The following is a 14,695-nucleotide window of genomic DNA, read 5'->3' as shown; positions in this document are numbered from 1 at the left end:
TTTAGCACTGTTATGGACGTCCAAAAATCTTCAATTTATATTCAATGCGTTCATCCCATGTTCTCCTTCGTTTTTGAACGTAAACTTGTCTTGACCCTTGTCTGGTTTTTGCAAAATGGAGGGAATCGCTCTGGTCCCTGGGAGAGGGACGAGAGCTACTAGGTACCTCGCCCTGGTCCCTTGGAGAGGGACAGGAGCGATTTAGTCAATATAGGTCATTTTCTCCATTTTTTGCATCTCAAATTATATTCATTTGGCAAAGTATCTTCCTTCGGACGTCCTCCAGTTGCTGAGCTATCAAAATCTTGCATGGGCATGGCGAAATTTGAATTGTAGCTCCGGTCCTTCACTGAGGGACAGGAGCGATTTTCCTTCTGGAGACCTTTCTGTGCTCATGAAAATCTTCAATTTATATTCAATGAAAAGATCTCGTCGTTCTTCATCACTTCAAACGTAAAATTTGTCTGGGCTCTGCAAGGACAATGAGATATTTGAAATTGAGCTCCCGTCCTTCACTGAGGGACAGGAGCGATTTTGCTCCTACAGGCCAAAATAACAAGATTTTTCACATTTTAACACTTCACGAGGCGAAAACAAATCAATTCCAATGCCCAGGATCAAACTTCAAAAAAGTCAAAATTTGGTCAAAATATTCAATCAGACAAAAATTCACATTGACGGTCATCCTTTAGACAAGTTTAAGCTCTGCATGAACATTCCAATTGAAAATTAGACCATTTTGGCGAATTCATTGCATTCAAAAATTTGCTTCTAGGAAAGAAGCTCAAAAAGCTCTCAAAAGCGACTGGATTTTGGCTTGAAAAGGCAAAATTTAAAACCCTAAGGCTTGGCCCTAAATCCAGACAACTAACTAACTAACAAAACCCTAAAAACGAAAGCGAAAACGAACAAAAACAAGCAAAAAGAGGGGGTCCCCATTTGCGATGGGGCGATGTGTGAAATGGTCACAACACCTTTGCTATACTAAATTTTACAACAAATAAAAGATAACAACTCAAAGACTGAAATAATCTATTCTTTTAACACAAAGACAAGAACTAATGCAAGCTCAAAGACTTGCTGCTATTTCTTATCAAACAGTAATTTTTCCTCAGGAATAGACGCAAGCTCAAAGACTTGCTGCTGCTTCAAGAGAGTTTCCTATTTTAATTAATCTTCTCTACTTGCAGCTCAAAGACTTCAAATCAGATTGGACTAAGCTCCTTTAGAAACACTTTGCATAGAAGAAATAAAAAGATTCAAACTCAAACATGTAGCTCAAAGACTCAAAACTTGAGTAATCCTTCTTTCTTGTTCTTCAAAACCTTCAATTCACATACATAAGCTCAAAGACTTCTTGCTGTAAATTTGGCAGAGTTTTTGCTTGCTTTCCCAAAAGATATATTTACAATGGACCTCTCAAGTATTTATAGAAGACGAGCCTTGAGAAAAAGGTGGGAGGATCCTAACTAACTTGAGAGATTCTCTCAACCACCAAGACTCATTCAATAAACAACTGAGACTTCATTAACTAACTAAGAGTTACTCTAACTAACTAAGACTTATTCCAACTACAGTCCTAATCGGACACAACTTGTAGTTGCCTTACATGTAATTACAAAAGTGCAAGTAATGTGTAACTTGCATTTTACAAAAATTACTTTTACATGTAACTTGTCAAAACAAAATTACAACTAAAGATTACAAAAGAGAGAAAATTCAACTAAGTGTTGAAAAACAATTAAGTTGCATTTTGTGAAGACACGAATCCTTGAAATTTCCGGATGCTTGCTTGTAGTTCCTCGGGATTCGGTTCATGGGTGTTCTTAGCAACAACCATAGTCTTCACAATAGTGTCGTAACAGCGGAGGAGCGCGGAATTGTCTTTTCCAGGATAGACTGGATCTCATGCAAAAAGGCTTGGTGTTTCATCAATGTTTGAATTGAAGCTGCCGAGAATTGTTCGCTCCTCCATTCATTATGAATCCTCATCTGTAAATCAGCAAGAACTTCTTCTTCTGGAATTAGCTCTCCATCCTGACTTACTATATTGCAAGAGGCCCTTTCACAATGTGAGACAATACCTCGATAGACTTCATCCCGGAATCTCCTTGCATCACTGATCTCCTCAATGAGGGATTTAAGAACAAGGGTCTTGTTTTCCATGAGTTCTTCAAATTCCAAGTACATGACCCTGGAAGAGATGATGGCATGCTCCTGCAAAATACTCAGCTGTTGTTGGGGCATGGCACGCCAGATTGCTAGACTTTTCTCAAAACTTTCCAGATTCTTTTTGAAAGTGTCAGAAATCTGATCCAGTTTCTCCTCAATGGTTTCCAACTTAGACATTATTTGAAAAATGTCTTTTACCACTTGTACACATTGATCATGAAGCTGATCAACCCAAGAATCCAATGCTTGTACTTTTTGAGCAGCCCTTTCCACTCCACGAATCGATTCTTGGGAACCAGAAGAACCTACGGAGTTACTCCCTTCAGCAGCAGGTTTTGTGATTTTATGAATGGCTGCCATGAGCTGTCGGTTTTTTTCTTCTAGCTTGTCTTTCTTTGCAAGAAGATCGTCACACCTTTGCACTAGTGAAGCAACAGAAAACTGAGCATCATGTTTAATGACCTCATGTGTTTGCTTGCCCAATTCTACCCTTGTAACCTTATAATCAGCAGCTGACATTTCATCAAGTGGTTTATCTGCAATAGGTTCCACAATTTCAGCTACTTTCATCTTGTTGCTATCAACAGTTACCCTCGAGATAGTTTTTGCCTTCTTAGCAACTTTGGATCTGAACTGTTTGAGTTGTTGGTAGTCAAAGGCATCAGGTGAGATCTCTTGCTTCTTCCTTTTCGGGGTGAAAGAACTAAGCCATGGAGGCAAAGTCATCAACTCACTTCCAGTAGCAGCCGTAGGCAAAGGAGAAGCAGTTTCTGTTTGAATTACTGTGGTCACCCTGGGAGGAATATCTGTTTGAATGGCGACCACGGTTTGCTCAATTACCAATGGACATAAAGATTGCCTCATGAATTCTTCAAAACGAGAAGTGGAAGTATCAATTTCTGATAACTGAATGCAAGTGGGATTATCTTCAGGAACTTTCAACACACTTTCTCCTTGTCGATCAAGAGAAGGCTCGTATGCTGAAATGGGAACTGCATTCTAAGGAGACTAATCTACAAGCAAATCAGGAGCACTCCTTGTGTGACCATTGGACCAAAGGAAGTGGAGCTTCCTCAAACCTTCGTGAAGTGTATTCAAGATCAAGTATATGCGCGTCATCGATCATCCCTTGTGGGATATCCTCCAAGTTCAAGTCAACAATTTGCTCAACAGTGAGCCTGCAGTAATCCATCTTCAGCACTTCGGCTTCCGTGCCGAGATCTACCCAGATGTCTTCAATGCGATGAACATGCACAAAGGATTTCTTGATCTTCTCCTTCATACCTCTATAATCAAAATCAGCTCTAGGTTTGAACCTCTTAAGCTTGATTTCCTGCAATTCAGGCTCCATGGCCTTAGCCTTCACAGATGTGACAAGGGAGTATCGACCAATTTTCAATGGGTTTGTGCTAGAGATCCCCATTCCAACCTTGTGTCTAGCAGACTGAAAAGTATGAACAACCATGATCTGTCTTCCCAACTCCATAAGAATTATCTTATAGGTTGGGTATCTTGGAAGCATGTATGGCTGACCATCATAGCATCCAATCCTCATATAGGTGAAGGTGGGAAATTGCAGGAATAAACACCCATACTCAGACACCTTGACCCATGCCTGATCTGATACTCTTTTGTTTCTGAGATCCACATCAAACTGACACATGAAATATCAAAAGAATGCATCTTGGACTCTTCTGAAACGCAGTCTGCTAGGTTTCAATGGCAACTGCTCATAATATTCCCAAACTGGTATAAGCGAGCGATCACCCTTGGTAGAAAGACCTGGAAAGTGTCTAAGTGACGCTGCTAAATATACCAAATAAGAATTCATGAAGAAGGTCATAGTGGTAGGAACTGTTGCAAGTTGTTCGCACAAGGCATCGCTGATGATTTCACCCCATGAAATGTGATGCGACTACCGTATGAACATAATGAATTGATACATCCATGGCTCAAAGACATTGGAGTGCTCAAGGCCCATCATCCTGCTGAGAAGAGTGATGGTGTCTCCTATCTCCCACTTGAAATCACAACAGTACAACTTTACCCATCTTGAGAAGGAAGGACGTGGCTCTTGGATCCACCTATTGATGTGTCGCTTGCAATCTTTTTCCCTTTTCACATAATACTCTGCTGCACTTTCTTTGGTGATTTCCATCTCAACAGGTGCAGGAGGTATTTTGAAGACCTTCTCGATTGTATCCACATCAAGACGAATTATAGCTTCACCATCATCATTTTTAATGACTCTTGACTCTTTGTCAAAATGATGGGCGCATGCAAGAACGAACTCAGGTTCTAGGGCAGCCACTGGGAAGGAAGATGCATGATGGATATGGCTGTCCAATAGCCGCTGCAAGTTGTTATCCTATGGATCTTCTACCCTGTTGATGAATTATGCCATATCAACGTGCCCTATTTCCGTGTCCCTGATGGGATCCAAAGGAGAAGAAACCTGAGAAGGTGCAACCTCATTCTGGTATTTGTTATATTTGTATTTCATTTTCCTTGAAGTTGGAGATGCCGGCAAATCTAACATTGATTGTGAACCTGGAATGTTGTGATGAAGACTTAAAAGAGTTAAGGCAACATCATAGTCAGCTGCAAATATCATTCTTCCTTCTTCAAATGGGTAATACTTTGATTTCTGAATTTTACGGTTTTGTGAGAGGAAGAGGGGAGATATGTAGAAATGGGAAAATCTTGACTTTGACCAATTTTGGATCTTGGGAGAATTTTCGCAAGTATACAAGTTGGAAAGGACATACATGCAATCGGGGTTTTAAAACCCGAATACAAGTACACTTGTAAATTCGAAAATGGAGAAATGGATGAAAAATAAGATTTTGACTTGCGGGAAATGATGGAAATGGAAAGTACGGATATGGGGAACGTGAATGGATAGAAACGGGAATATCCGGGAAAGTCATTTTTATAAAAATGGGAAGAACTCTTCAACATGTAATCCGGTTTTTAAAACCCGAATTTGCAAGGAGGGGTATTTCACAATTTCCAACTTGGAATTTTAACCTAAACTGATTAAGTTCCTTAACCGTAGGGGAAGAACAAGAATTTCCAGCGAACTTGTAATCGAGATTAAAAATCTCGAATACAAGTTAGGAGAGAATTTTGGGAAGAACAATGCAATTCAACAATTGCATATTAAGGGGAAGATTTCTTTCACAAAAACCAATTTATAGGGGAAGAACAAGAATTTCCAAAAATATAACTAATAACGAAAAATAAAGAAAACAAGAAAATAATAAAATGAAGTGAAGAAAGGAAAGAGAACATACCTTTCTTAAAAATGCAAAATGCTTCTCCAATAATGCAACAATTCTTGAAATGAAGAAGCAAAACCGGTGAAAAGGAGCAATCCGGAATGTCAAACCCTTATCACGTTTTTTGTAAAAATGCCCCAAATATAGCAGCAATCTTAAACTTGGAGGACCAAAATGCCAATGAGAGTGTGCATCCAAGTTTATTAGAGAAAAACGCCTAAGGTAGAAGAAGAAGCAATGATGCCAAATGTTTGAAAACGTTGCCAAAGGTTGAAAACGTGGCCAAAGGGAATCACGTGGCCACCATTATAAACTCCAACGGCATCATTAAATGGTGTGAAAATCCTCTCACCCTCCACGCCTAAGTAGGAAAGGGCAAAACGATTTAGGAGTGTGCAAATTTATGGAGTAAAAAAACGCCCAAAATGTGGGTTAAAAGAACCACGTTTTGCTTATTTGGCACCAAAAACCAGCAAAAATAAACTCTAAATGGCGAAAAATGTGTTTGTGAAAGCATGAGAATAGGATAGAATCCTAAATGCCTTGCATCTCCAGCAAATCTCCCCAAAAAATCGCTTTGACATCTTCAACAAATCCATTTTCCATGCAAATCAGGTTTTAGAAGACACATGACAAGTTCGAATTGCCCAAAATGAAGCAAATCGGGTTTTAGAGAGAAAATAACAAGTTTTATTTTCACTTTTTCCACTTACATGCCAAAGTCGGGTTTTTTAAGATAAGTGGCAAGTTTAAAAATTCACTTTTTCACTTACCAAGCCAAAATCGGGTTTTTTAGAGCAAACTGCAAGTTTAAAAATACTTGTAAAAGGGAAATAAAATCCCTACAAGTTAGAAACACTTGCACATATGTAATGGGGATTTAAAATCCCTATTACATGTAAAAACCATTAAAGTAGGGGTTTTTTGACCAAACTGCAAGTTTACTTGCAGTTGAGCCAAAAAATCCCTATTTTAACTAGAAATGACCAAAAAACAATAAAAAGATAAAAACATCAAAGGGGAAACTTAAAATAATTTACAAGTGACATATTTAAAATAAAAGTGCACATGTAATTGGTCAAAAATTCCCCTACAAAGACCATAACAATGAATATCATTAAAACTTGCAGTTTGAAGAAAATTCTCCACCTGCAGTCTGGGTTTTAAAACCCGAAATTGAAGGAAAGGCATAGCAAACGAACCCAGAATTGGACGAAATTCGAAACGTAGTTCGAGAATGAACTGAGGATTAAGCCAGTCCAAGGATTAGTCAAAATTCTGCATCGGGAAGCGTGCCATAGAGTAAAAATTTTCATTTTTTAATAAAAATTTCACCGTAGTGGTCCTTCATTTTTGGAAACAAAAATGAGGACAACACTCCCCACAGAGCCATGAAACTCTTATCATGGAATGTTAGGGGCATGAATGCCCCTAACAAGCAGCGTATCATAAAACGTTGTATATCTGAATCAAAACAAGACATAATTCTAATCCAAGAAATTAAAATGAACCCAACCGAGATGGACCTCTTTGAGAAGAAATTAGGTTTCAGAAAAGTGAAGTATTCCCCAACACTTGGGGCTTCAGGAGGCTTAGCAATCATCTGGGATCCTAGATATTCCTCTTTTACACCATCAGAAATAAAACAGAATTGGATAGGCGAAAAGGTAAACTGTTATAATAATAAGTTAAGATTTAACCTGATCAATGTATATGGCCTTATTCAGAATAGGGATAAAGTTCAAGTCTGGATGGAACTTGAGACTTTCTTAAGAAACAATCTGAATGAGATGTGTATTATTGGAGGAGATTTCAATGCCATCACTAAGGCATCAAACAAAAGAGGAGGTATTAATAAGTTACCTACAGCAGCACTCGACTTCATTGATTGAATCAATAGGAATTCTTTGTTGGAAATCCAGACAGCACAGAACACCTTTACATGGAACAACAGAAGGAAGGGCTTTAGCAATATTGCTGAAAAGCTAGATAGATTTTTTATTCATGGGGGGCTTATGAATTTCAATTACACTATCGAAGCAGAGATCCTTCCTTTATCTGGTTCAGACCATTATCCACTCCAACTTAACATTCTAGCAGAACAAGGTCCAAGAAAATGCCCGTTCAAATTTGAGAACATGTGGTATAAGGATGATAACATCATCAGCCTGATTGAACAATGGTGGAGGGAATCAGTATTCTCAGGCTCAAAGATGTATATTGTTGCAAACAAACTGAAGTTAATCAAAAGGAGGCTCTTGGAGTGGAATCAAGAGCATTTTGGTAACATCTTTGATAAGAAACTTTTAGTAGAAATGGACCTCAAGGATGTTAACAGGGAAGTTTTGCATCGAGGGATGGATGAACCTCTCTCTTGAAGGAAAAAATATTACTAACAGAGTATGAAGAGATTCTGGCAAAAGAAATCTTCTGGAGACAAAAATCCAGAGAAACATGGTTGAAAGATGGAGATTGCAACACAAAGTTCTTTCATAACAGTACCAAGCAGAAAAGATGGGTAAACCGAATCTCTAACATTAAGAACTACCAAGCGGTAAATCTGGAAGACCCGTCAGAGGTGGCAGAGGAAGCAGTAAGGTTTTTAGAAGGAATCCTTAACAATACAGCTGGTTCCAACCTTAGAGGCCAACATAATATAATTAAAAATATTCCAAAACTCATTGATGCAGAACACAACAGATGTCTGCTTAAAAAATTTACAAAGGAGGTTAAATCTGCCCTCATGAAAATGAACCCAGATAAGGCTTCAGGCCTAGATGGCTTCCCAACTAGTTTCTTCCAAAAATGTTGGGGTTTTATGGGTCGAGAGATCACGGAGGCCTTAGAGGGTGTTAGAAACTCAGGTAAGATCCTGAAGGAGATCAACAATACCTTCTTAGTTTTGATTCCGAAAAAAGAGAAACTTGATAGCTTTAATGAATATAGGCACATAGTCTTGTGTAATACCCTTTATAAACTACTTACCAAAACTCTAGCAACTAGACTTCAGAAACTTCTCCCTATCATCATTAGCGAAGAACAAACAGACTTTGTGCCCGATAGATCAATCTATGACGGGGTAATCATAGCTCAAGAAGCTATACATTTGGTCCAGCATAATGGAGCACCAAGCATGCTGGTTGTCATAACCCCTTTTTGGACATTAGATTATTGCGATTAAATAAATATGATAATTAAAACATTTATTAATTAACATTTAATAATATTGGAAAATCGTCTCATTTATGAGACTTCACGATTTTCCTCTAATATATGATTATTAATATTTATTATTTGTTATGATTATTATTTATTATTATTGTTTTATTTTAATGTAACGTTCATATTTCAATTATTAATTTAACTATTAAAGAAGTTTTACCATTAAATTACATTAAATATCAATACACTTATTTAATACTGATTAACCATTCATTTATTTCTATCAGAAATCTATTATTGAATAATGAATAACCATTTATCTGTATAATAATAAATTATTAAATACCATAGTAATAAATTATTAAATAAAATATTGATTTCCAGTCAATATTAATTACTATTAAATAACTATTAAATAAACACCTAGTGGCAGACCAAATCTGACACATGTCAGATTTGTCTGCCTTTGCAAACATGTATAAAAGAAACAAGGAAAGGTACGATTAAGATATGGAGACATAATAATATTTGACTGACATTAATAAATATTTAATAAGACCAAAATCATAAAGACTTACAAGCATCCAAAGACCATCTATATAAAATAATGATTACCAATGACTAAGAACGGTAACTTAGCGATCTGCTGGAAAGACCGACAGACTCTATTTTGACTTGCGATAAATATAATGGTTAGTGATGGTCATCAGATGAAAGAGGTCGGAGAGGATATTTAAAGAAAAATCATCATACACAAGCAGCTAATGAAGATCTCATAATTATCCATCAGTTATTTTCGCCATGAAGGGGAGATATTAGAAAGAGCTTCATCGAGTATCATCTACCGCCGAGTAGAGCAGCAAGTTGGAGCTTATCGAGCAAAGTCGGATAGTAAACAACGACTAAATAGAATTAGTACAGATGTATAAACAGGCAGTGAACATTTAGTATATCGACCATATATGAAAACCCATCTTCATAGACAGGTCATCCCCTGGATATCGATTATGATAAGGAGGCGATCAAGAAGGTATATTAATGGAGAAATGCGATACGGATCAACAAGAGTGAGGAGACCAATGAATGGTAAAAGGATGGTAAGCGAGGGACCAATATCAATAATCATATGAGGGAAGACAAATCAAAAGATAATCACCAAGCGACAGCATTAATAATATTATCTCGATCAATGGAAATATCCGTTAATTAAAAGACAGCGACTGGCCAAGAATTTAATCATCGGGATAATAGTATCTAAGGGTTGATAAATGAAGAAAACCATACAAAGTTGTAGCCCTGTATGGTGGTACCATTTGAAGAAGTAGAAGACGATCATCAAAGTGAGCCTCCGCTAATGATTAACATTCCTAAATCTATCACCAATTATAATTAAGAGAGACACCGATTATGAAAGTCTAAATCAATACTTATCATCAAATGATGCGATTAGGTGGTGATAACGAATAGGCATGAGTCATGTCTTTTGCCACAACTTATCATTCCAATTACAATATATAAGAAGGCACTCAGAATAACTTCAAGGAGATAGGGACGGGAGTGAATGGAATATATAGAAGATTAATTCCGAAGTGAATACGAAAGATTATAAGGACAAGATGGTGATATCTTGGTATCCCACTAGCGACCAGAATTATATCAGTTTCAAAGGCGTAGTAGGGAAATATGTGAAGAATAAACATCAAAGAAAAATATGAAATGCAATTCAAGTTTATATCAAAATACATAAAAGTGTTAATATTGTGGAGGGGAGAATATACAATACATTGGTATAGAGCAGAAATTGGAGGAAGACATAGCCACATTTATGATCAGATTTTTGGGGAGAGATATTACTATATTTATGATCAGCTCAAATCAGAGGAGACTATCGAGATAAGTTCTATCCTTCGAGCTATTTCTAGAGTTTTAAGTTAAATATTTTAATGAAATGTATTCAGTTTAAAATAAAAAAATATCATTTATACATTATAAACCCTCATCTTAAGTAAAAATCTTGTTTCAGGACTAAATTAGGGAAAATCTCAAAAAGGGACATTACACTGGTCAAATTAGATATTAGTAAAGCATATGACAGTGGATTGGAGATTTTTATGCAAATGTTTGGAAGCATTTGGCTTTGCCAAAACTTGGATCAACCTTATCTTTGAATGCATATCCACCCCCAAATTTTGTGTCCTAGTCAATGTCACACCTGAAGGTTTTTTTAGTAGCTCTAGGGGACTTAGGTAGGGAGACCCCATGTCTCCTTCCCTCTTCATCATTATGGCAGAGGCTCTTGGTAGGTCTATCTCAAAGGCTAGGGAAGAGGGTGGAATCACAGGGGTATGCCCATTACCAGTGGTCTAACTCCCATAACCCACCAGCAATTTGTAGACCAAAAGGAGGAGTTGGCATTAAAAATATCAATGACCAAAGCAGGGCCCTCGGGGCAAAATTAGTATGGAGAATGTTCAGACATCCCCATTTAAAATGGGCGAGAATCTTGTACCATAAATACCTTAAAGAAGACAACCTGTGAGATTTTGCCAAGATCTAGAGGCAATGGAAAGCACAAATAAGAGAGACAAAATAGATGATAGAAATAAATTGTATTCTATCAAGAGAAAATACTGATCAACTGGATCATCAATCGTTACATACAATGAATATGAGTCTACTTATATAGGCAAGGCTATATGGATATGTGAGCACACAAACATGACGTGGCTCAATAAGAAACAAGGGTAAGTAGGAAATAGCTGTGGGTAGGTAGGAGAAACAATATAATATTCCCCATGAGGTGGAATGTAACAACAAGAAAAGATCAACACCATAAAAGGTGGAAATTCTCCTACACACACTATCCCAATGTGACACAAACACCCAAGTGTCTCATACCCAAACTACTATGAAATGCATTTCCTAAGTAAACTTAAGTAAGGTGTAATAATATCCATGATGAATAATTATTTACACCAACACCCCCCCTTAAGTACAACTTAGGGGAATGCACTTAAGTCTACAATGCAACTAAGCAATGCAAGATGGGTCCCGGCTACTAGGCCATATTAGGTACCCATGTACAAATGCAAACCAATGCAATGAAATCTCTCACAAAGTGGGGAAAGAGAGAAAAACCCAATGGGAAAAAACCCTCCCCCAAAAGAGAGATGAAAACTAGATACAAAGAACTCTCATAGAAGTATGTGAGGAACAAAACCCCATGTGAGGAACAAAACCCCATGTGAGGAACAAGTCCCCCCCATATGAGAGAAGAAGAAGAGAGACTAGGAAGCCCCCCCCAATGTGGAATCTACACCAATGATAGAAGCTCGATGATGTATGAAGAAACTACTCCACAAACGTCGAACAACATTCCTACCCTTAGGAAGAAACAAAACCAAAGGTGTATCCATGAAGTCTCCCCAACCATGAAAGGAAGATGTAGGAAAAATACTCATGATGAAAAGAATCTCTGAAAACTGCTCAAATGTCCCCATGTCGATGCTGAAAGTTACCCCCTCCAAAGGTGGTAAACTGCGCCACACTGCTGAAAAAGGCACTCCAAGATCTAGTGGAGAAAAATGTAGAACAATATCCAAAGACTCACATGTCTCCTCAAAAGATAAAGAGACCTCGTCCAACTACTGGACAAAAGTATCCACAATCATGTCAACCTCTAAAGATTGATCACGTAGAGAATGCACAAGAGGGTCAAAGTGATCCCTCGCAACAATCGAAGAAGGATCATCTTCATCAAAGAGAAGATGAATTTCATCAATGATGTCTCCCAAATCTGCAATGTAGGACTCCACAAACAAACCTGCAATGTCTGTCAAGTAGGGGTCCCATGAAACTGAAGCTGGAAGACATGAAATATCTTGTTGCACTAAATCACAAGAAGGCAAAACTATCGCACTAGTTGCATCATCAGGTGCAATAGGTGGTGTGATATCAATAGAAGGAGATGATATGTAAGGTTCAAATATGGTGTCACATGTGAGAATCCCCAAGTTCAAGTGCCCAAAGTTCTCCTCAAAATCTAAATCATCAACATAGGAAGAATCAACCTCATCAATAGGACCAAAATGTGAAAAAGAGTACAACTGAGATGCATGATCAACCACCCCAGTCGCAATGATTGCTTCACTCTCTAAGTCTCTAATGATAACTGAATCAAGTGTGAACTCCACAGTTTTCCTAGTTGCCCCATGTGTGATTTGACAGATGGAAAGAAGATTGTTTGTCAAACGGGGTACACACAACACATCATTGAAGGAGTTATCCCCAATGGCAATAGATCCTTTCCCAATCACATCCATGTATGTATGATTGCCCATCAAAATATGTGGCATGTGGCAAGGTTCAAATGTAGAAAACATAGACTGCGAAGATGCCATATGATGAGAAGCCCCTGAATCTAGAAGCCATCTCCCTGAATCATGACTTGTAGTAGCACAAAGAGCTTGTCCCTTTCCTTTATCTGTCCCAAAAGAGTGATCCTTTCCTTTACCCTTAGAAGAAGAAGTCGATGTAGACATTCTAAAAGGTAGGTTGATTTTGTTCTTCTCAAGAAGATTCTTCAACTCATCAATATCCTTCTTGTAACAATGATGTTCATCATGTCCTGATTTCTTGCAATATCCACAAAAAAGATTGTCCTTATATGATTTCCTCTTAGGTGAGAATGGTGAATCACCTTGTTGTGGAGAGGAAGATTGTGCTCCATCTTGTTGTGGTTTTGACTTAGGTTGCTTTTGATTCTTGCCTTTTCCTTGATTGCTTTGATTCCCTTTATTAACCACTAAAACTTGTGACTTTGTAGATTTGAGAATCCCCATTGTGGTCAACTTAGATTGCTCAAGTATCAACATCTTCGTGAATGAATCAAATGAGGGAGAAGTGTATGAGGAACCTTGAGCTAACCTATGGGTGTGAAAGCTAGATACAAAGGCTGCATACTCTGAAAGAAGCTTGTCCAACAAGTTATAAACCAATTGAGCATCCTTTTTGTCAATTCCACAATCCTTTAGCTTTGCTCTTAGCTCATTTGCTTTTGTGACATAATCTTGGATTGTATCAAAATCCTTGGGATCCAAAGTTGTGAGTTCACTATCAAGCTTGTAGCCCTTAATCTCATCAATTTGACCATACAATTTCTGAAAAATATCCCAAGCCTCTTTAATTGTAGTACACTTATCAATGTGAAAAATGAGGTCATCTGATACATACTTTCTAAGAGTTCCAATTTCCATAGCATTTTTAGTGAGCCATTCAAGTTGAGCATTAGGATCAGCCTTAGGATCAGGTAGTGTTGTAATAGTTCCAGTTACATAATGAATGAGTTTTTTTTCCATTAGTTTACTCCATGCCTTAATCTTCCATGATGCATAATTATGAGGAGTTAAAAGTGGAAATTTAGGAGAACCCATAGCACCAAAATGAAAAAACACAAGATAGAGAGAGGCACAATCACACAAGACACCCCCCCGAAATACTCAATCAAGAAACCCCCCCCCCCAAAATACTCAATCAAGAAACCCCCCCCCCCAAAATGGTGATTTGGCACTTTATACTTAGGGCATATACAATGGGCCACCAAGGCAAAGTGGACTTTTGATTTAAATTTACAACTTCTCAAAATGAGATATAAGAGACTTCAACAAATATTGCAAGAGATCTAAACTAAGATCCAAGCAAAATACAAGTACCAAATAGGCCAAAAAAAGACCAAATACTGAAAGCAAGCTTGAAAAACTCGGATTTTGCAATAACTTGGCAAGGCCAAAAAAATTTTAAAACTCGGCAAAAAACTCGGCAAAACTCGGCAACTTTATCGAACATTTGAAAATACATTTTTTTTTAATATATAATTCAAAAACACACATTTACACCAAATTTGTATAACATATATGATTTCCATGATATATAAATCAAATTTTTTTGGTAATACATAGCAACAAATGCAAGTATCATAGCATAAACCAAAAATCAAGTGCAACATATGAATAAGAGTTCAATACATATCAACGTATCATAGTGACAGTCTCATAGAGTTATAGAGTCATAGACCACAAAAC

The 14,695-nt window shown here is 37.5% G+C and overlaps 1 protein-coding gene across 3 annotated transcripts in view; it reads right to left on the bottom strand.

The window, feature by feature from the left end:
* LOC131029696 (protein SEEDLING PLASTID DEVELOPMENT 1) overlaps positions 1–14,695 on the bottom strand; it is a 287,280-nt gene that overhangs the window by 168,206 nt on the left and 104,379 nt on the right. The gene's annotated exons all lie outside the window — the stretch shown is intronic.

The sequence above is a fragment of the Cryptomeria japonica genome, chromosome 9 (assembly GCF_030272615.1).
Source record: "Cryptomeria japonica chromosome 9, Sugi_1.0, whole genome shotgun sequence".
Taxonomy (NCBI): domain Eukaryota; kingdom Viridiplantae; phylum Streptophyta; class Pinopsida; order Cupressales; family Cupressaceae; genus Cryptomeria; species Cryptomeria japonica.
Note: the sequence above shows the minus strand (reverse complement) of the source record. Positions and strands in the feature narration are given on the sequence as shown.